Source organism: Rattus norvegicus, chromosome 15, assembly GCF_021556685.1.
Source record: "Rattus norvegicus strain SHRSP/BbbUtx chromosome 15, alternate assembly SHRSP_T2T, whole genome shotgun sequence".
In the NCBI taxonomy this organism is placed as follows: domain Eukaryota; kingdom Metazoa; phylum Chordata; class Mammalia; order Rodentia; family Muridae; genus Rattus; species Rattus norvegicus.
The window spans coordinates 11,152,277-11,175,769 of record NC_141548.1 but is presented as its reverse complement, the minus strand read 5'-3'; the positions used below and the strand labels follow the sequence as shown (position 1 = coordinate 11,175,769).

Genomic DNA, 23,493 nt, shown 5'->3' with positions numbered 1-23,493 from the left:
GTCAGTAGAAGTCATTCTCACTGTACTATTTTTGAAGAGGCCAGATCACACATGTCCCCAACATAATCGTGGGACAGCAGAGGGACACTTTCTCAAACTTGTGCATGAGCATTTCTGATGAAATTTCATGGAGCAGAGAAAGTCATATGATTGAGAATAGGATTATGGAGTGCAGGGAGAAAGGACTCAAATTCTTCGCTGAACAGTCGGGTGGTAGAAGGTTAGTGCGGGGTGAGGGGTAGAGGAAAGGTTAGTGAAAGGGCAAAGGGTAGATGGAAGGTTAGTGCAGGGTGAGGGGTGGAGGGAAAGTTAATGCAGGGGTGAGGGGTGGATGGAAGGTTAGTGCAGGGGTGAGGGGTGGATAGAAGGTTAGTGAAGGGGTGAGGGGTGGAGGGAAGGTTAGTGAAAGGACAAAGGGTGGATGGAAGGTTAGTGCAGGGGTGAGGGGTGGAGGGAAGGTTAGTGAAAGGACAAAGGGTGGATGGAAGGTTAGTGCAGGGGTGAGGGGTGGAGGGAAGGTTAGTGAAGGGGTGAGGGGTGGATGGAGGGTTACTACAGGGGTGAGGGAGGGTGGCATTCATTATTATTATAGTATTAAGTATTTGAAACCTTAAAAAGTAAGTCTCATGTTAGTGAACATGACTTAAAGTTACCTTTAAAAGGAAAAGATAGGAAAACAATCTGTACCACTTAAGTTTTACAAAGGAAAGCCAAAGTGTAAGAAATGTCTCTAAAAACTATTAGGCATTGTTCACATAGCTATACAAAAGGATCCATCAGCCCAGCAGAGAGCAAACCACTGGGGAGAGGTAGGAAGAAATAAGGGAAGGAAGCAGAAAGCAAGAGGGAGGAGAGGTCACACAATAAGAAATCAACTTTAAAATTACTAAGAGATGAATTTTTACAATGAATATATTAAGGAACAAACAAACAAAAACCCCACTGCTCACTGCTCTGCAGAGGACCCGAGTGTGGCTCCCAGCACCTCTATCAGGAACCTCACAACCTAAAGCCCTAGCTCCAGGGGACCTGACACCCCCTTCTGCTTCCCTCAGGAGAAAGCAGGACCTTCAGACGTCATACATGACTGAAACAGCCTCTGTTCTCTATTCAGAAATGCCAGTCTTGCTGTAAAATGGCAATTTCTTTTTTTTAGATTTTTAATTTACATTTCAAATGTTATCCCCTTTTCTGGTTTCCCATCCATAAACCCCCTATCTCATCCCCCCTCTCCCTGCTTATCTGAGTGTGTTCCCCTACCACCCATCCTTTCTCACCTCCCCACCCTGACAGTCCCTTACACTGGGACATTCAGCTTTGGCAGGACCAAGGGCTTCTCCTCCCATAGGTGCCCAACAATGTCATCCTCTGCTACATATGCAAATGGGTCTGTCCATGTGTAGTCTTAGGGTAGTGGTTTAGACCCTGGGAGCTCTGGTTGATTGGCGTTGTTGTTCTTATGGAGTTGCAAACCTTTTCAGCTCCTTCAGTCCTTTCTCTAACTCCTCCATTGGGGACCCCATTCTCAGTCCAATGGTTGGCTGTGAGCATCCACCTCTGTATTTGTCAGGCTCTGGCAGAGCCTCTCAGGAGACAGCTATATCAGGCTCCTGTCAGCATGCACTTCTTGGCATCAGCGATATTGTCTGGGTTTGGTGGCAGTATATGGGCTGGATCCCCAGGTGGAGCAGTCTCTGGATGGCCTTTCCTTCAGTCTCTGCTCCACACTTTGCCTTTGTATCTCCTCCTGTGAATATTTTTGTTCCCCCTTCCAAGAAGGGCTGAAGCATCTGCACTGTAGATTGGTTTCATGTGGTCTGTAGATTGTATCTTGGGTAATCCGAGCTTTTGGGCTAATATCCACTTATCAGTGTGTGCATACAATGTTTTTTTTCTTGTTTTGGGGTTTGTGCGTGTGTTTGTGTGTGTGTGTGTGTGTGTGTGTGTGTGTGTGTGTGTGTGTGTGAGAGAGAGAGAGAGAGAGAGAGAGAGAGATTGGGTTACCTCCCTCAGAATGATATTTTCTAGTTCCAACCATTTGTCTATGAATTTCATAAAGCCGTTGTTTTTGATAGCTGAGTAATATTCCATTGTGAAGATGTACCACATTTTCTGTATCCATTCCTCTGTTGAAGGGCATCTGGGTTCTTTCCAGCTTCTGGCTATTATAAATAAGGCTGCTACGAACATAGTGGAGCACGTGTCTTTGTTATATGTTGGAGCATATTTTGGGTATAAGCCCAGGAGTGGTATAGCTGGGTCCTCAAGTAGTGCAATGTCCAATTTTCTGAGGAACCTCCAGACTGCTTTTCAGAGTAGTTGTACCAGTCTGCAATCCCACCAGCAATGGAGGAGTGTTCCTCTTTCTCCACATCCTTGCTAGCATCTGTTGTCACCTGAGTTTTTGATCATAGCCATTCTGATTGGTATGAGGTAGAATCTCAGGGTTGTTTTGATTTGCATTTCCCTAATGACTAAGGTTGTCCTATGCTATGCCATATATATTGAGACCTGGAACCCCTGCAATATATATATAAAGAAAAAGCCTGACTTGCTTCAACAGCTCTGACCCTGTGCATAAGGGAATACAATATGCCTGTCAAAATAAATTTGAAAAATATTCAGCAAACCCTTTAAAAACAAATGCAGAGGGAACATGGGCTGCTCACACATTTGGTCTACTATTTCAGGTAAGAGCTGAGACACGAGAGATGGTCGAATAGACAGATGGACAGAGATTGATTTTTGATTAGCCAGATGTGCTGCCCCCCAACTTTAATCCCAGGACTTAGGAGGCAGAAACAAGCCACTCTGTGAGCTGAGGCCAGCCTAGTTTTCATAGTAAATTTTGAGCTACATAATGGGACCCTGTTGCAAAATAAATAAACAAATATATGACATATAAGTTTAACCCTTTCCGAGCTTTGCAGTAAAATTATACATTATGTAATTGCTAGTTCCTTCTGTGTTGTTTTGTCTGTTCACCATTACCGCCTGCCCCTAAAATAGATCAAGGGAAGAGCCATTTATAAATAACATATGAGTGGACCAAGTTAAAGAAACTTTATTTGTCCTTTACCCTTCAATTTGCATTAATTGGGAGCAGCAGTGAGAAACAGGGCCAACCTCACCTCAGCTCAGATGACTAAGCAAAAAGGAGTGGCTTCCCACCCACAAATAAATGTATCCCAAGTTGGAATACAAATCAGTTACAAAACAGGGTTCTTTTGAAACTACAAAATAGCCGCACTAGTAACATAGTTTTGCCCCAATTTTAAAAGGTGTAAAAGACACGAGTTTCTAAACTACAGTGGCTCCAGGAAAGGATTCTCATCTCCATTTTGGACAGTCTCCTTTGAGCTCTGAGCAAATTCCCGGTTCCCTGTCTTCTAAAGAGAAGAGTTAAAACCAGGTTTAGGTTGGGAGGGTTTAGGATCCAGCTACCCTCTTTAAATGGCCTTCTGCACTGCCAAGTCACCACCCTGAGCTTGTCTACTGGACTAGCCTTGTTTGCAGAAACACTGTGAAGGAGATGCTGCTTGTATTACACAGATTCTGGGGCCACCTCCCCAGCGCCAACATCTCCAGTTCTTTAAGGTTTTCACTTTGAAACCAGCATCTGTCATAGGGCATTCAGAGTGTGGCCCCACCAGTGTCTCCCTTACTATTGGGTATGATACTTAATCTTTCTCTGCCTGCCATTTCCCAGTGTGGAAAATACTATCTCATGCGGTCACTGTGAGGACTAAAGCATGAAAAATTACTGCTACAAGCCATAAAGTATACTTTATAAAAATTTATTAGTGAATTGCCTGTGCCCCAAGCACTCTGGAGGCTGCAGAACATCGCAAGTTCTAAGCCAGCCTGGGCTACATGATGAGCTCCAGGCTGGTCTTGGAAACAGAAGGGGACCTATCTTAAAAAGAAGAAGGTACAATAAAAATTAAAATGAGTATTTAATGTAAATCAGGTGGGGGCTTCATATTGTTTTCGTGTAACCACATTCAAATCTATTCCTTAGAGTCTAAGTTAAAATTAAATTATTAAATTATATATATATATATATATATATATGAAGTTTGATATTTCTACAGGAATCACTGTTTGTTTTTAGATATTCATGCCAGGGCCCAGGATGTGCTTGTACTCAAAACTACCAATAAAACCAAACTCAAAGCTACCAATAAAACCAAATCAGCCCCAAGCACAAACCTCTTTGCTCTATTGATTCCCTCTTTGGAAATGCTTTTAGGATACATCATGCTCCTCCACGTCTTGGTCTCTAGCCCTATACTATCAGCAGTTCCCCACTCACTGGAGGTTGCAGATGAGAAGGTTTATGACAAGAACTTCATGACAAGAGCAGTGGAGAGGGATTTTGAAGAAAATAAGCGAATACATCTCCAGAGTCATCTTTAATGTGGCTTTCACGTGAAAGATGTTAGCAATGATCAGTTTTAATAAGTATGGGTTGCTGGTATGGCCTGCATGTTCTGCATGGGGGTATGGTGTGGATGAGCCTTCCTGGATACAAGGTCAGGCGTGAGTACGGCAGCAGAGTAAACCTTCAGGTGCCCAACACGTGCTGCACATGTCCAAGGGACCAGGACTTCCTTTATGTGATAAACAGGGACTTTTCGTGCATGTAGACATGTATAGCATAGTCAAGAACTCTGTACAATTAGGATATGTGGTTTTTCAATGTAGACAAAGACATACCGAAATAGCAAGTCACGTCATGTGGTGAATTTGCAGCTCCTGTGTTGTGGCGTTTGCTCAGGACGTAGATTTGTTCCACAAGAATGAGGAGCTGAGCTCCAGCTCATGGTATTCTCGTGAAAAGTTGGGCGCGTTGGTCACTCCAGCACCGCAGGTGTTCTTACGTCACAAGATGAACGCACTGCTAACCTGTGTGGCAGTGGCTTGTCTTTCTGTCTGTTCTTAGGGGCATAACAGCTTTACTTCGGGGCTGCTTTGCCCTCTTCATTACTCTTCCCATAAGGTCAGGGAGCAGCCTGTCCCTGGTCAAGGACTCTTGGAAGATGCTTTAAGACCACCAATATGCTTGGGTCTGCAGCAGGTGGGAAGAGTGAGTGGGCCAGCTTCTCAGTGAGCTTAAGCAGAGAATGGCAATTTAGAGATATAATATTTATGACATACACCAATGCAAACAAAAACCACCAATGCCCAAGCCAAGAAAAGGTGGTTCACTGTTGCAATCCCGGTACTCACAAGCCTGAGGCAGGAAGATCACCATTAGTTTAGGTCAGCCTGAATTATAGACTGAGTTCAAGGACAGCCAGGGCTGCAGAACTGAGACCTTGTCTCCAAAACAAAACAAAATAACCCATAAGCACACCGTTGCCATGGATACATAGATATTTTTGTGAATACAAAAGAAGCAAAGACTGGCAATTTATAAATCAACTTACGATCCAGCCTCCGGGCAGGGCCTTAAGGATAATTATACCAATACTCTTTTATTACGTTGGTGAAACAGAAAGAATCAATATGAAAAAGGAAAAAAAATAATTCTCTTCAGCTCTGAGTGTCAGGAATCTAGATGTTTATGTGCCTAATCTCTGACAGAGACTTCTCAGTTCCCCACAACCATTAGAGAAGTTATGAAGCCACAGCTGAAGGGCAGCTTGCCATGAACCATGGAGACCCTTAGACACAGGTTCTGCCCCTTGCCACCAGCCCTCAGCAGGTCTCTAGGCAACTCCACTTTGGGCTGGGATGAGGACCCATGCAGCCCTCTCTCAAGGCAGGAACAAGGAAGGAGTAACACCTTCACCAACAAAGTGAGGCCAGCTCAACCCTAGACTGGGAGACTGCCTCTCACTAGCATAAGATCTCCCGTGACCTGGAGGTTCATTTTGCTTCTCAGCCTGCTTCCCAGGTTGGGAACGTAAAACTCTTGGGCACTGTTCTTGAAGCCCCATAGAAAAGGAGGTCTTTGGGAGGCTCAAAGGTTGTCCCCTATAAGAGCTATGCGGCTACAGCCTAGTGTTAGCCTCTCTTTCCACAAAACTGTGTCCAGTTCAGAATGAGATTTCATCTAAGTCAACTTACATTTATTCAAAATAAGAGACAGCCCTGAATCTGGACCTCCTTTAAAGACAGAAATAACAGCAGGTACCGACTAATCAAATATTGGGGAGCTTACATTTTTTTTTAAAAATGTGTATTTACATTCTTGTGTTTCCTGTTTTCCAGATCCGTGGTTTCCCTCTCCTTAGTCTGCCGGAGGACGCGCGTGGTGGTACCAAGTTCCACACATGACTTAATGAATAAGGTCAGAGGTCAGCCTTAACTTGCTGTTTGCATTCGCGGTTATTGTAGCTGCCAATTGAACTCTCGTGTCTTCAAACTTGAGGCATCATCACTTTTTAAAATAGTTTATTTAGCATAGCTAAATAAAAGGTTGGTATTCCAGAGAAATACAAGGTATCGTGTGGCTAAAACCATATCTAGGTGAAGAGATGAGGTTAATCTACTCAAGGGAAGAAGGGCAATCCAGCTGGCTGGATGGAGACATTCCTCTTGTTTCACAAGAAAACTGTGCTTGAAGGATCTAAACCCATCTCTAGTATCTTTTCCTTGAGTGAAAAATAAAAAAAGAATTGGATAAGTCCTGGTTAGATTAAGCGGCAGGGATCAGGGGGCAGAGCAGGTAGAGGAGGTTCCCTTGGCTCGCCCATCCCCCCTTCATCTAGAGGAGTGTGGCAATGTCACTCAGCCTGCCTGGAATGCTGGGCTGTTTTGAAGCTGGTTTGTTTTCATGGCTAGAACAACATTTCCGTTTGTCTCTGCATCTAAGGCTGTGTCAGCACTTTCTGCCTGTGTTCATTATTTTCAGCTGTCATCAACTCACCGTAGAAAGGAGGCAGTGGTAGCGTGCAGGCCCGTCCAGGGTCTGCTGGAGTCTGTGGAAGTTCTGGCTGGCAGCAGAGTGGGGTCTTTTGAATGCGGTCTTTGTGCCTCTCTTGGCCCGTGGCCTCTGGCCTATTGTCTAGGCTTCTAGGTGCTGGTGTTGTCTGATGCTAGCCAGTGCTAACATTACCATCCTCGGTGCTCAGGCCCTCCCCTGGGAGTCCCCAGTCTGGCTTCCTCTTCTCCCTCCTCCATGGCTATTGCTGCTCTCTCAGCAGTAACCAGACTGCTAATTTATAGACCGCCACGAAATGGGATCACATAAGAACCCTGAGATTTGTGGTTCTTTAATGCAAATACGCAATGGTTAATATTTCCCATGCTGCTAACATTTCCATGAATCATTTCTCCTTTCCCGAATGCAGCTTTTCAACGAACCCCAATTCTCACAACATAGAAAGGGACAGCTGTGCTGTTTAAGAATGGGAAGAGTAGGGGTTGAGGATTTAGCTCAGTGGTAGAGCACTTGCCTAGGATGCGCAAGGCCCTGGGTTCGGTCCCCAGCTCTGAAAAAAAAGAACCAAAAAAAAAAAAAAGAAAAAAAAGAATGGGAAGAGTACCTATGAACCCCTCCCCCAACCTCTGCTTCCTCCTCATCCCTCCCCCAACCAAACTGTCATCTGAAGTCCTCCATCCCAAGGAAGAAACTCAGGAGACCTAAGGAAACCCACACACCACCATCCCTGCAGAGTGGCCCTTTGATTTCAGACATAAAGTCCATAGGGGTTTCTCTACATGCTCAGACCATAAAGCATTAGACCCAAAGGGACAATCTATGAATCCATTTTTATATATTTCTAGAAAAGGCTTGGTCCATCTATAGTAACAGGAATTAGTGTAGTCACTATTACCTCAGGAAGAAGGAGGCATTGGCCAGGGGCCAGGAGCATAAGAAAGTTGTCTGGAATGACGGGGTGCTGTATACCTTTCTAGAGTGTGCCCCACATGGCCTGTGTCAAAAGTCACCTGTACACTCAAGACTAAGAATTGTCATTCCGTGAACTAGAGAGATAAAGAGTAGAAGAACACAAACATTATAGGTAGGTCCTTATTGAGTGAAAGGACACCCACCAGATATTTGTACCTGAACAACTTCTTAAAGCTGCGTGGACTACATTGTAGCCCTGGTCCTCAACACAGTTCCTGAGGTTTGGGGACACCTGCTGACCATGCAGTGCCTTCCTGAGGTAAAATAATAGGAACAGCTCTATTTTCTTAAAATCTCCACCTACTCCTTTGGATGCTTTTCAATGACTATAAAATGCAAGATTGCGTTTATCATGGCAGGCACTGGGGTGGAAAATGGGCCTGTGTCTTATCTGTAAAGTAGCAGCTCTTGGATTCTGCTGCTTGCTCTTGATGACCGCCCCTCCCTGCATTCTTCTGTGACATTTGCCAGTCTCTCCAGCCCTTTCCTCAGCCTGAAGCACTTCAGACCGTTCTTAAATTTTTCCATGCCTTTGTTTAGAAGTTGGGCAGAAGGCGACATTGAAATGTAGCTAAGGACGTCCACCAAGAGGAGACTCAGGGCCTGCCTTGGGAAAACTGATGGGAAGTAGGGAACGTTTTTTGAGCAGGAAGTAAAGGGATCCATGAGGGTCTCAGGGGCAGAGCAGGAGGATGTGAAGGTGCCCCACCCAGCCTTGGAGGCGATCGTACGTTTCTTCAGACAGGACAGACTTCCTGGGACTTGGGAGATTTCCCAGCCAAAGCCAAGACAACGAGTAGCCAAAATGCATCCCAGGAACACAGATTTCGTTCACTAATGAGGCTATGGTAAAACTGAATCATCTGTAAAACATTTTTTTTAAATAACCAGAACAGTTTTTTAACCCACACACACGCCATGCTTGGAATGCACATGACGCAAATTTCCTAATCAAACCGAATTTAATTTAGCAAATTTTCTTCCAGCCAGCTTAGCGCGCATGAGAACAGAAATGGAATTATGTAAGGCAGGAGTTGGAATAGTGCTTGCTTCCTTGTGATTCAAGTCATTGAGAGCGAGCCGGGCCACATGGAGCCCGCCGAGACAGAAAAGGCATTTTCTCCTTCACTCTGCTGACAGGGAGCGAGAAGTCCCTTCCTACAGCCAGGGTTTAAGATGTGCTCCAGCCCCAAACCTGACCCTACCCTCTCCCAATGCAACATGGGATTTCAGTTTCCCATGAGACGAGAAGAAGTGTCAATCATTGAAATCTACGCTGTGAATATTTTCTCTGTTACTTTTATTTTTACAATTTAAACAATACACCTGTTATAACGAGGCTTACCACCTAGTATAACTCAGCCCAGTGTGGTGTCTTATACCTGTCTGTAATCTTAGCATTTGGGAGGATGGATCAGAAAAAGTCTCCATGAAGTCAAGGCCAGCCTGGGCTATATAGTCAGTTCCAGGTCAGCCTAGATCACATAGAAAGACCCTGCTCAAAAAAAAAAAAGTGTGTGTGTGTGTGTGTGTGTGTGTGTGTATGTGTGTGTGTACATAAGATATAAAGTGTATGAAAATTATATCAATGGGTAGAAGTTTCTTTTCCACAGATGAGTAAGCTATAAGCATATGCAGTACAATGCTTTATACTAACCTTTTACAGTTCCCAAAACTAACTTGTATACTTAACAAGAGGGGAGATTTTATATTAAGTATTAAGACCAAGGCTACAGGAAAAATGAAATTAAAAGGTAATGAAAGTTGAAGCAAAAATTGTAAGAAGTAAGAAGGACTGCTGGTCTGTAGAAGAGTCCAGGACAGGAGCAGACTGCTAGCAGGCTCATACTTGAAGGCTTCTCTTGACCTCGAGTCTCATCAGCTGTGTATGTCCCTTTCAGGGCGAATGTCTCGTGGACTGCTTTGAGCTAGCTGTCTCTAAGCTTGGTCCGTTCTTCCTTCAGGCCTCACCCAGCTAACTTCCCCCTTTCCCCGCTGCCTTTGCTTGCTCTTGGTTTAAGCAGCAGCCTGAACATGTTCAAACAGCACATTCCTGGAAGGTCTTTAACAGGTGAGAGTGTCCTGTTAAGAGTTTATCTCCTTCCACTTTCCTCTATTTTTTCTAGTGTTGCTATTGAGCTAAAAAAAAAAAAAAAAAAAAAAAAAAAAAACCAAAAGCATCCTCACAGGATAACAGACATCACCTCATGCTCATGTTGCTTCTGTTGCCTGTTTCTAGACCAAGAGTTAGAGGTGCCAGGGGGCCATGTCCAAACCCCTCACTGTCCCAGTGACAGAGTGGCCCTTAACTAGACCTTCCCATCTGAAATGAATCAATGTATCCTGTCAGCTAATGGCTTTGTAAACAACTAAATTTGTGAAGAGAATTTAGAGACTGCCATAAAAGGAAACTATAATGAACTAGAGTTTGAACACAAGGTTCATTTTGTAGCAGGAGGCGAGCCCTCTGATCATCAGAGACTTGGATTCTTCTTACGTTTCTCACAAGTATTGGCTGCTTCCTCCGGACTTCTTGGTTCAGGATTCCTGCTGGAGCTCTAGTAGAGAGCAGGATTGTAGGGTAAAAAAGCACCATGTTTCCCACTAACTGATCTTACTAGAATTCCACCCTTCCGCTGACTCCTGGCTGCAAAGCAAGCATGGCTGGGCACCTTGCCGTCTTAAAGCAATGTAGAAGCCGGTCCCGAAGGAGCACCAGACCCCCAACCTGGTTGCAATTAGAAAGCTGATAGAGTGGAGCCGTCTGTGGGAGCAGGTGCATCAGCTACCCACCTGTGCAGTCCAAAGCTTTGCAGAGAAGGTATACTCATCCCTCTTCATGTGCAATGGTTCATACGCATGTACACCTACATTCAGAGAAACCCTTCGGGACATAATCTAAGCTTTTATGAAAGAGATCTCAGCACATAAAAGAATTCCCTGGTCTCTTTCTTTCTAACCAGAAAATCAGCAAGACTTCCATGATACGGTCTATCAGCAGCGGCCCATAAGTAACGCATAGCTAAGGATGTACACACATACCACAAAGGCAAAGCAAACTTTCATGGCTCTGTGCCAGCGGATTAAGTTTGAGCTGGCAAACGTATAGGCCTTTCAGGGGGTTGGGAGAAGGGACAAAGATAGTCACGGAATCGCTGTAAGAAAGTACGCAAAAGGAAGTGGTCATGTTGGGACTGGAAGGGCCACTGTTTGTTCTTCCTTCCTTCCTTCCTTCCTTCTCCTCCTTCACACCTTGCCTCCTTCCTTCCTTTTCTCCCTCTTACGTGCCTCCCCCTCTTTTCCCCTCTCCTTTCCACTGGGAGATACAGCCGCATGCCTTTGGGAACTGCATCTTCTAAGATTTTCATTTCGTATCCTTCCAAAGGACAAAGAATTCATTGCAAACCATCCTTGCATCCTTTGAGGGAGGCAGGTGATATCTTGCTGTGGCAGCTGACAGAGTCAGGGCCCATCTGCGGCGCTGACAGATCTGCGAAGCCAGAGCCCTCTTCATGACCATTCAGGATTCCTCCTGCCCCATAGCACATGACCCTCCCTGATAAGCACTTCCCGCGGGGTTCAGCAAGAATGATACAAGTTTGCCAGTGCAAAGCCTGTTGTTACTTTGCGCTTAACAGTCTTTGGCTCCTAAGCTTCACTCGATGTTGTAACTTGGCTGCAACTGTATCAACTTGGATGGGTGGTTATAGTTCCTCCCGTTGCACTTCTGTTGGCCAGGAGCAGGCTGGTTGCATCCCGTGCCTGCGACTCCTCCAGGTGTCTCTATGGAGCTCACTGAGACAGATGCTCTGTAATAGCCGAGACCATGTCTCTAATTAAAGATAAATGCCTGTGTGCTCCTATAGTAGAGGGATGAAGGCATCCATGTGAAAAACACCAACTGTAAGCCCATGGTTAGCGTGGAGAGAGGAGGAAAGAGGAGAGAGGGGTCATTAGTGGTTTGCTACACATTACTCCTCATTGAGAGATGAAGCACCTGTGGGTGGTGGGCAGATCCATGTGCGTGATGACGTCTTGTCTTCTTCTAAAGCTGTCTTACGATTTAAGTGCCCTTCTTAAGGGCAACATTATTTGAGTCCTTGGAATGAAGTCATCACTTTTTGAGCTGTCTGTGTGTTTACTTGTTAGAACTGTCTAGAGGGCTTCTTGACACAGTGTCCTAGGTTCCACATGCCGTCTGCTGTCCGGCCGGTTGGGAAGCCAGCTAGGAGCCTACATCCCAGCAAGCTTCCCTGTGGTGTAGATACTGTAAAGTCATACCTGGCCACTGATCTGAGAGAGTCCGTCGGCCTGTTTGTCTGCCGCCATTATTCTACCAGTGTCTGCTTTGTAACTAAGCTTTTGGCTCAGCTCTGGAACTAACCCAAGTGTCTACCATGGAAGAATGAAGACACGCCCTCTGCTGGAACGGAGTCAAGACCACTCTGTGCAGCTGAGCTGGTTGTGCCTCTGGTGCCCACTTGAGCAACTGGTAGCCAAAGAAACAGACCGGTGTTTGCAAAACATCATAGTGCTACTTTGGTATAAATATGTGTAATAAAGTGTTTTTACCTGTTTCCAAAAATAACAATTCTGAGACTCACATAGGTTTACAACTACTTGGGCCCGTATAACTAGGCATGTTCTCTGACTAGCTCACGAGTTAATAACCCGTTCATTCTCATCTAAGTTCTGACACAAGGCTGGTTACCTCTGCTCAGGTTCATACATCTGTCCTCATGCAGGCTCCAGGGCCAATCCTCTTGCGCCTCTCTCTATCCCAACGTCCTTTCTTCCTACTGTAATCCCACCTGCTATTTCCTGCCTCTGCTATGGACCAACCAGCTTTATTTTACAGGTGAATCTTCTCGAAAGACGTAAGAGATCCCTTCTACAAATATGCAATGTGGTCCAGGGAGATTGGCAGGACCCTCAGACACAAACTATAAAGCAGGGCAGGAGATAGGGCAAGACTTCCGGAAGGACAGTGAGCTTCCCTGGGTCTGCAAAGGTAAAGTTATGTGGGGAGTGGGAAGGGAAGTGGCCGCAGACAGAAGTCTGCAGAGGGATTTATACTGCAGTAATTATAGCAATGTAAAGAGTTTAGCGCGATCACCAGCACTGCCAAGGTGAATGTCTGTTTAAGATTCTCAAATTGGACCTGATGGCAGGGGAGAACCATTGTAAAGATTAGGCAGATAGAACTAGACAAGAGAGTTAAGAGCAGGGCCGCTCGTCCAGAGGATCCAGGTTCAATCCCCAGCACCCACATAGCAGCTTATAAGAGTCTGTTAGCTCCAGTTCCAGGGGATCTGATGCCCTCTTCTGGCTTCTGTGGGCACTGCATGCATGTGGCATACAGACCCGGGCTCAGGCACACAAGTGCATACGCATAAAATAAGTAAATAATTTTTTTAAAAAAGAAAAATTAGACACAGCAGTGGTTTGGTTCGGTTTTCTATTTCATCTGTGACTAGGTTATGTCATGTAGGGAGGGGTTGGAGATGAGATCAGACACAGTGGGCCGCATTGGTAGCGTTGGATGAGCCTCTGTGTAAAGTCGTGCATGCTGAATTCAGGCACTTCCGTTAAGACTGGAGGGGTGGGAGGAACTCAGGGACTACGGGGAAATCAAAGTTGGTGAGCACAGGGTCAGTACACTGTAGGAAGCAACCGGAGGCTTCCTGTGCACACTCCCCACCACTCATAAGACGACACGTCATACTTCTCAATGGCCAAGGACCGCCCACCTTCAGCAGATTAAGGACGGTTTCCTTAAATGTAGATTTTGAAGAACTTTTTCCTGTCTTTTTCATTATATTTTTTTTTCTAATTTTTTGTGCCCAGCGTTGGTTGTCTGTCTCTCTAACAGTCAGGTACCCGAAGGCGCCTGCCTGGCTCTTCCGTCACCTCCTAACAGCTTTGAGCCAGTTGCTGTCCTGCCATTAAGGCTAACCTGAGCACATCATTTAACTAACCTTTGTTACGTTTCCGCTCTGTGATAAAAGACCATAACCAAAAGCCATTTATGGAAGGAGGAGTCTACTGGCTTAAGGTTGCAAAAGAGTAAGAGTCTGTCCTGGGAGGGAAGCGTGGCTGTGAATGGCCGGTGCGGTGGGAGGAGCTGGAAGCTGATGGCGTGGTGGGAGGAGCCGGAAGTTGAGAGCTCACATCCTTAGCCACACGCAGGAAGCAGGAAGTGAGGTGAAAAGGGGGCCAATCTCAAAGCCCACCCCCAGCAGCATATCTTCTCCAAAGCTACACTACATAAACTTCCCCAAAACAGCACCACCAGTTAGAAGCCACACGTTAAAATGAGGGAGCCTACAGGGGACATTTTTCATTTAAAGCACTACAGCTCCCATCAAATACAGCCCTTCACTGCCCTGGCTCCCCTTTCTGCTCTTCTTCTACATTTACCACAAAACGTTTGACCCTTTCATGTGTGATGTTATTCTGTGATTGGTCCCTTGTTTGAGTTTGTTTTTGGTTTTGTTGCTGTTATTCATTGATTCGACTTGAGATAAGGACTTACTGTGTTTCCCAAGCTGGCCCGGAACACCTAGACTCAAGTGACCTTCTGACCCCATTGCCCAGGTAGCAAGACCAGGCTTATGCCGTCATGCCAGATTCGCTTGCAAACTCCGTATAGTAAACTGTAATTCCCCTGCCAGTGGGCACAAGGAACCTAGAAGTATTCTGGTTCCCTTCGTGACAGTTAGGTGCTCTCTCATCTGGAGAGCCCTTAGTCACCATTTTGCTACTTTTGAAAAAGAATAAATGTTTCCTTAAAATACTCCTTAGCAGTGGGAGAATGAGTGAAATCCTGTAGCGCTTACCTGGATGGAACAAAAAAAATTATTTTATCAAAACCATGTTCATCTCTGTCATAAATTATCTAATTGTTTAGTTGTGTTAAACACACATTTTAGTTGTAATCAATGATGCTGTGTGAGCCTTGTCACATTGGCAACTGTCTGCACAGACCCTACCAATGATTCCACAGCTTTTTCTAAGCAATGTAAGAAGTCCCGACAAAAGCCAGAAATGTCTGCTTTGCAATAAACTTCCAGCTACCAGCCCATACAGGAGCTAGCCATCATCTCCCTTAGAGAAGACCTGTCATCAATCAAATCAACAGGCTTTCCTCTGTACAAAGTACTATGCTATGCTAGTAGAAAGTACCACCAATTACACGTCTCTGAGGAAACAGCCAGCCTACAAAAGTCATAAGATTCTCCTAGTTGTTGCTACTTGTGTTTCCAGCAAGCCCAAAGGAAAGACAGAGAGATATGGTATCGATGACGGTCGCTTTGGACAACCGGAAATCTTTGATGGCGAGGATAAAACTGTACCGAGCAGGATTGCTTCCTGCACAGGTAGAGAAAAGGCAACGGGTGTAATTCGTATTTCTAACAGCAGCAGTTTTGTTAAGAGGATTTGTTAAGGTGGTGGTGGTGGTGGTGGTGGTGGTGATGATGATGATGATGATGATGATGATGCAACAACTCCTGGTTCTTCCCCAGACTGCTGCTGCACTATGGCTTACTGGTACACGTCTAAAAGTGTTTCACTTCTACTTTAGACCCTGACACAGTGTTAATAGCCTCAAAGTCGGAATTACTTGGGGCAGATAACCAGCCAGGGTAGCACTATGTAGACAGTCAAAACCCAAAAACCACACAGTTCCCTGATCTGTTAAAACTATTAACTGTTAGCCAAGGGTGGACCGGTCACTTTCCTCCCTGGAAGAGGGGCGTTTAATTTGGCAGATGCCTCATTAGCAATAGCCAGGCTGAGAAGTACATGATAGCTCTTCGCTGCACGGTGTAGGCCTTCCTAATACGGTTCAATTCTGCGATCAACCCAGTCGGGCGCCCATTCGCCACTCCCCTCCCCCATGTGTTCTCGCCTCTCACGGCCAGCCAACAGCACCTGCCGTGGTGTTAGGTGTACAGCATGCATGTAGCAGCATCTACGTGATATACAAAACTGCAAAGAATGTCATTTTGACCTCCAGATAGAACACGCCGAAGTCAGTGCTGATTAAATTAGACGCCACTTTATAAGGAGTTAAGCAACTGCCACAAATACACAACGGCAGGCAAACCAACTTGGGAATTGTAAAACTAAAAAGCCCCCGGGGGAAGGGAACAGTCTGCAAACTCTTTGTGTTCTCCGTGAGCATGGTTGTTTCCTACTCATCAGCTCCCGATTGAAAGCAACGTGTCCTACTTTAAGCAGACCTTGCACAGTAGTGTGAATGTTTACAGAGCAAATAACCAGGATGGAAAAATATTTATTTAGCAAAACCTTTACATTCAAAATAGCTGCTCTGTCAAATAAGTCACAGAGTCAGCTTAAGATGGCTTTTCCACTCGGTACTACTCAAGGCCCGGCTGAGGTGTAGCAGGGCCTCGTTTGGACAGACGCTGAGAAGGGAGCAGAGGTGCACAAGGCCTCATCTGACAGACTAGGGAGAACGTAGCTGGGTGTGCTTTTGAGAGAACTGGGGCATGGTGAGCTGCAGTGACCAGTGACAGAACCCTTGGGAACCGACCCCAGACTGTATTTCTAATCCCTTTTGTTTAGATACATGGCTAAGGCTTCTGAAGTCCACTGACAGTCGTCCTCAGAGGAATCTCTCCTGCACACACTGCTACTGGGTTTTCTGGACACCAGATCTGAGGACTCCAAGGTGTTCTTTGCTACTCAAAGTGTATGCAGTAGCTGGCCAGTAGTGTGGATACCACTGGGGACTTGACAGAGCTGTAGACTGTCCCAGCCCCTGCCATCCAGTAACTTAGAACCTATGAGGCCCTGGAGGGATATGTTTTATGCACAGTTATGTTAGGGCTGCCTGAGTCGACACTCCATGTCTCTGCCTCCCCTCTAGCTGGCTATGTTGCATGGTTGATGTTACTGCAGAATCTCCTGTCTGGCTTGGAGTGCGTGCATGGGCTGACATTTCGAGAGATAGACACACCAGTTCTCAGCAAAGAGGAAAAAAAAATCTGGAGCATATGATTAGGAGCTAAAGTTAACGGGAGCCTCTGAGGAAGCCGCCACAGTAACCCCGTGGGCCACCTGCTGTGATGATGTCATTTTATGGAAACCAGGACACCGGTGGGCCCCCTTTTAAACGTCAGGGAGAGCAAAAGATGGAGCAACACGGAAGAAGGTGGTAGCACACAGGCAGCTTCACTCACGGGTGCTGTCCTAGGGCCAGCCTGGAACTCGACCATTTAATGCACTTGGAGTGAGGGGCAGTGTTGCTAAAGGCTTTGATCTTTTCTCAGAAAGATTAGACAGAGGGGTAAGACTGAGCTTGAGGCTAAGCTCACAAGCTGCTGAGCCACAGGGGACACCAGCTCCTATGACGAGAGAGCGACATCACCGGGGTGTTCTGAGTCACGACCTTGATAAGAATGACGGAAGAGGAAACAATGTCCCCAGTCATATTTAAGTTCCCAGGCAACTGTCCCCTGCAGCCACCCCCTCCCAGCTCCAGATAAACAGCTGAAGGAAGAGTGCCATGCCTCGGGGCTAGAGAGCCCAAGTCAAAAGCTGGTGGCCAGAGGAGGAGGAGGAGCCTAGGCTTTGCCCACCCCCCCCCATGGCCACCCAAGGAGCACTATACAGCAGTCGGGGAAGCCAAGCCTGACTCAAGCAAGCACAGCATCTGTCTTGCTTGGTAGATGTAGATTAGAGTCAGAAAAGACAAAATAAAGCCATTCAACTCTCCCTCTTCTCAGAAGCTTCAAAAATAATTATAGCTCTCTTACCCTGAACTGACTGTTAAACTCGTGCCTCTGATTTACTTTCCTGGCTGATTTAAGGACAGACAGCGAATGTCTTCCCAAGTCAATTCTTGGGAAAGTCAGCAAATGTTTTCAACATTGCTCTCTGCCTTCCTACTGTAACAGCTTTCTGCTTGTTAGCAATTGTATTTATTACAGGCTTCTGTGGTTTATTTTCTTGATGAGAAGCTATAATCCAGCACTGTCTGTTAAATATGATGCTGTAATCCAGCACTGTCTGCTGAATATGACACAAACTTGTCATGCATGTAATGTTGAATTTTATGTAACTACATTACAAAGAAAAGATCAAGTGAAGGTTATGTTGACGCTGTAATTTTGAGGCCAAAGAGATGTGAGTGTGAGTGCTTGCCACACAGGCGTAAGGACCTGAGTTCAGATTTCGTGTGAAGATCCAGATGTGCTCATGCAGGCTTGTAACCCCAGCACTGCTGGGAGAACTGACTAGGCTTGCTGGCTGCCAAGGTGGTCAGTAAGGGACCCTGTGTCAAGAAAGGGATGGAGGGTGACAGAGCAGGACACACAGCAGACCTCCTGTGCCCTGTGCATGTACACATGGGTGGTACACTGCCTATACAGATGATACCACAGTTCTCCCCCTTCCTCTCCGTCTCCCCTCCCCCACCTCTCTCACACACACGTGTAAGCTGCATTGACAAGGTACTCGACTGAATGAGTGACAAATCACTGGTAAGGCAGGTCACTGAAATCAGACACGTATCACACTTGGAACATTTCTCACTCTGAGCATGGCTGGCTTGTGGGTACTGGCTGAATGGCTCAGACTTCAAAATAGTCGTTCCTCACACTTGGAGTCAAGGCTTTAAAAGCAACATGATAAAAACTGTGGACCTCCCTGAAGGAGTGGTTACCCAGTTACCATACACTCTTTCATCGGTTTCTTGGGAGACTTACAAAGTCCCAGAAGCCCGCTTGAGGCTAAAGTCATCTAGTACTGCCATGACTCTATGGCCAGCCTCGTGGCTTTTAGTGCTGATTATTTAGATTTACACAAACTGACAAGAAAATTTGTATTATTCTTATACGTGAAAATAGATGCCATTTTGGAAAGGCGAATGAGAAATGCAAGAAATATCTTACAATTTTAAATTACTAACCTTAGACCTACCTGCCAAACTAATCTTTCCTATTCCCTTTGAGATTCCCTGCCGAGGGCTTTTTAGAGAGAGAGGCTGCTGTGAGGCTCCCTCTGGAAGGTTTAGGAATAGACGATGGGGCTGGAGAAATGGCTCAGTGGTTAAGAGCACTGACTGCCCTTCCAAAGTCCTAAGTTCAAATCCCAGCAACCACATGGTGGCTCACAACCATATGTAATGAGATCTGATGCCCTCTTCTGGTGTGTCTGAAGACAGCTACAGTGTACTTATATAATAAATAAATAAATCTTAAAAAAAAAAGGAATAGACGATGTATGGCTTCTCGGCCTTTTGGCTAAGACCAAGTGTAGGAATAGACGATGCCTCCAGGCATATGGTGTTAGATCTCTGGCACCCTGATCTTTAAGTCTGTCCAGTGAGATGGGACTCAGAGCTTTGCCTGGGTAGAACCTCTTGCTTTGACATAGTTCATACACCAGACACTGTCTCTTTCTTTCACTAGTGACCACCTCCAGTTCACTCATTCTCTAAAAACTACACCCTGACTTGGCCCTCATGGAGATCAGAGCTGGAGAGGGGGAGGAAGCAGGACAGGGGCAGGCAGATGAGAAGGCCCTTGCTCTCACCTAGTGACTACACTCTGCCTTCGTAATCCAATTGCCAAGACCTGCACAGAGAGAAAACAAGGAGCTCTGGTCCACCTGTAGCTTTGACCTCCAGTCTGCAGAGGAAAGCCCAACTCCTGCTCAGGCTGGTCAGATAATGAGTGAGTAGCTCTTTAAGATTGGGGACTTGGATTGTTAAGTGAAATGAGACCTGTTTACATGTTGATGTCACTATTTTATTTGACACTGATATTCACGGCTAAAACTCACTGCTACACACACCAATTAGACCACCGATTCTGACTTCTAATTCGCTGTAGATTGGATTACACGGAATACCCTGGAGTCTTTAATCAAAGCTGCCATGGCAGTCCACACTATAGAAATAGTTTCAGGCATTGGTGTCTTGGTAAACGGAGGGCTGGGATGCTATGGGCCTTCAGGACCTTCTGTGGAATATACAGTCCCAGACCCAAGGATTTGTCCCTCCAATTCTGTAACATGTTGAGAAACATGAAGAAGGAAGCTTCTTCCAGGTGCCCGTGTGGTGTATGCAAATGAACCCCTGCTTGGAACGGAGGGTGTTCTTTTCCTGGGTCTCTTTCCTATGGGGTGAACTGGTGAGGCAGACTCAGTCAGGAGACAAGGATTTGAGCTCTCTGATCTGTGGCCTTTCTTGAGTTTCTGTAATGCTTGTACGGTCCCTCTTCTTTTTTTTTTTTAAATATTTATTTATTTACTATGTATACATCATACAGCTTTCTGTCTGCATGTGTGCCTGCAGGCCAGAAGATGACCCCAGATCTCATTATAGATGGTTGTGAGCCACCATGAGGTTGCTGGGAATTGAACTCAGGACCTCTGGAAGAGCAGTCAGTGCTCCTAACCGCTGAGCCAACTCTCCAGCCCCCACTGTCCCTCTTCTTGTACCATCCCTCTTCTGGTGGGCTTGTCTTCAAGGAGACTGTCACCTAAGTCCATGACTTGCTTCAAGTCATGTGCCTGAGGAAGGGTCTCACAACAGAGACCTGAGCAGAAACCTTCATTCACACCAGAAAGGGAGTTAGGGTACAGACAATGACTGAGTGCATGGAGGCACCCTGCTCTTAGCTGTTTGAACACACAACAGTTTAGTATATATAACACTCTTTCCAACAACCATGCCAGGGTGTTTGTGACGATCAGCAATGACCAATTTTCTTACGTCAGACTGAGTGAGTGTATATAATCTGTTATCTCAGTGTTACCTGACTAAAGGGGGTTCTGCTTTCTGCTCACCCAGATCCTGGGTAATCTGCACTTCTGTTTGGTTTGGCACTGAATTAATTTCTATCAACATTAGGCTGGCCTTGACCTTTCCTTGTTTGGTATTGGATAAAACATTCTCTTTCACACTTGATGTTCGTTGCTCAGTGGAACATGGTTGGAATGTAAGATCCCATCCTTTTTCATGGCTGAGTAGTACTTCTTACGTGGATATACCACAGTCTTGTTTACTCATGGCCTTGCTGAACAATAGAAAATTGTGCTGCTCATAGTTGGAGCTGTGAAGGCTCCTGTGTGTCACTTGACTATGTACCTGCAAGTAGGCTTGCCGTGTCACAAGTAGGTACATGCTTAACCACACTAAAATATTTGTATTGATAAGGCTGTCCTTGGGTAATGTCATGCATGTACATTGTCCCTTCTGATTACCCTCACCACCATCTGTTACCTGCCACCCATCCTGGTCAGCCTTCTTCTTCTCTTTTCTGCTTTTTGTTTCTTTGGTGACCTGCTGGTTTTCAATCAAGGCTTTCTGTGGCCACAGGTTTGGAAACATCCACTGGAGGCTGTGGGCTCACCATTGTCCATATCTAAGGAACCCCTCTCCTAGAATCCACCAGTAACCAACCCTTCCTCAGGGAAGGCTAGGACCCCGTGAGTCTCTCCCCAGTCTATAATTAGGCCCTTTGCAGACTCAGTTCAGTCAACCTGAGCTTCAGGGAGACCACGTTTTCAATGACTGTATTATGCCCTGGAGACAACATTTTTGCATCCCCTTCCCTTTCTTTCTACTTCTGCGATATTCTGTGAGCCGTAGAAGGGGTGGTACAAGTGTTCTACTTAGGGCAAAGTATTTAAGTGTCACTAATTTTCAGCCTGAAACAGCCTTGAATCTGCATTTGCTACTGTTCATCTCTGAGACTGAATGTAGCATTTGTCTCTGGGCACATATAGGAGTATTTGCAAGGCAATATGATGCTATGTCCATTAGGCAACCGATGGGAATAGGTTCCTTCCCTCCTTCCTAGGCTCCATGATTTCCCCAGCAACGGTTCTTTAATAATGCTTACAGTACCAGAAATGTGTTCTCTCCTATAGAGTAGACCTCAGCTCCAGTCCAACAATAGTTGGTTACCCCATATCTCCCGTGCTCCCATTGAACCTATGCACACACCTTATCTGGCAAGTTGGCATTGCAGGTCTTAGTTTACAGCTGGCTCATTGATGCCGTTTCTCCCCCAGCAGCCTGTATAGCACCTTCCAGCACTATGAACGGTAGCCAGCAGGGAAAAATCTTTGGCTCAGTTCCAGACTGATTTCTTTATATCTTGCAACCAAGGTATGGGTATCTTCAGTAACAGAGTCTTACCATCTGGTTCTTGAGGGCAACTGAGAAGAATGGCAAGAAACTGTAGCCATGTGCCACTATCTCCCCTCTGTTACAGCGCACCCTCCCACCAGTGACCCATTTCTAGCTTCTTGTCCTCCATAAGCACTCCCAAGTTAAACACTCCGTTCTAACGTTTCAATGCCAGGATTCGCACATGAGAAAGAACATTTGGCATTTGCCTTTCTAGATCCCTGTCACCTCACTCAGTAATAATTCTTTCCAGCTCTCGCCATTGGCCTGAAAGTTTCCTTCCTTCCTTGTTTCTTTCTTTCTTTTCATAGATCTGAAATTTCACTTCTAGCAAAATTTGAAGATATACCACATTTTTATTATCTGTCCATGTATTTGATAGACATAGGGGCTGAATCCTTTTCCTAGCTGGTGTGAATCAAGCAGCAATAATCGTGGATGAGAGAGTATGTCAGTAGTAGGGTACATCGTCCTTTGGGTATGTGTTTAAGGGTGGGATACATGAACGGGTCTTATGCTGTATCTGTTTTCTACCATCTTGAGGAACCCCACCAACAATGAATAAAGCTCCTCCCTCCTCACAACCTCACCTGGATTGGCTGCCATTTGATTTTTTTTTTTAATAATAGCCATTCTAACTGGGGTGAGACGGTATCTCAAAATAGTTTTAATTTGCATTTCTATTAATGATGTTAAATGCTTTTCAAAGTGTTCATTAGCCATTCATAGTTCTTACTTTGAGAACTCTACTCAGTTCCAACACCTTTTTTTTTTTTTTGAGTTGTAGATATTCTTGATGTTTTGGGTTGTTTTTTATTTTGTTTTTTTGTTCTTTGTGTATTCTAGATATTAATCTGTCCGATGTATAACTGATCAATCCTGATGAATTCTGTGGGCTGCCTCTTCACCTAGTTGATAGTTTCCTTTCTAAACGAAGTAGTTTTGCCGAGCTCCACTTCCACCAGTAAGGTGTGGGGGTTCTGTGTCTTTCCCGCTCCTCTACACCATGAGGTATTACCAGTCTCCATAACTCACCTTTGCAGTGGGTGGATAGTGGTAGCCCACTGTGACTCTAAAGCACATTTTCACCTAAAACAAGTGAGTCACACCTACAGTTCACAAAGCACCTTTTAAATGGTTGGCTCGTGCTACTGCCACATACGCAGTGGTTTCTTAGCCTTTCGAGACATCGTCTCTGTGTAACAGAGGTGTCTAGTGCCAATCATTTTAGCTTTACCAAATGTGAACCCGTCAGCCTAGGGGTTTGTCATCTCAGATTATGGTCCTGATAACACGTTCGGGGAAGAGCTCCCATTTCTCCCACAGGAGTCCACAGCCATGGTATGTACAGACACACCAATCTATGCCTGCAGCACTGTCCCCTGAACCCTGGCTGAGCACCTTCTGAGTCCCAGAGAGTAGAGTGTGCAGTGCACTGAGACAGAACTCAGCTTATAGC

At 45.5% G+C, this 23,493-nt stretch overlaps 1 protein-coding gene across 19 annotated transcripts in view; it reads left to right on the top strand.

Annotated features, from left to right (window-relative positions):
• Thrb (thyroid hormone receptor beta) overlaps positions 1 to 23,493 on the top strand; it is a 339,826-nt gene that overhangs the window by 144,123 nt on the left and 172,210 nt on the right. For 14 of the 19 annotated variants that reach the window (XM_087584976.1, XM_087584964.1, XM_087584974.1 and 11 more), the window contains 1 exon segment: positions 6,220 to 6,298. The gene's annotated coding sequence lies outside the window, so the exon portion shown is untranslated. 19 annotated transcript variants of the gene reach the window in all.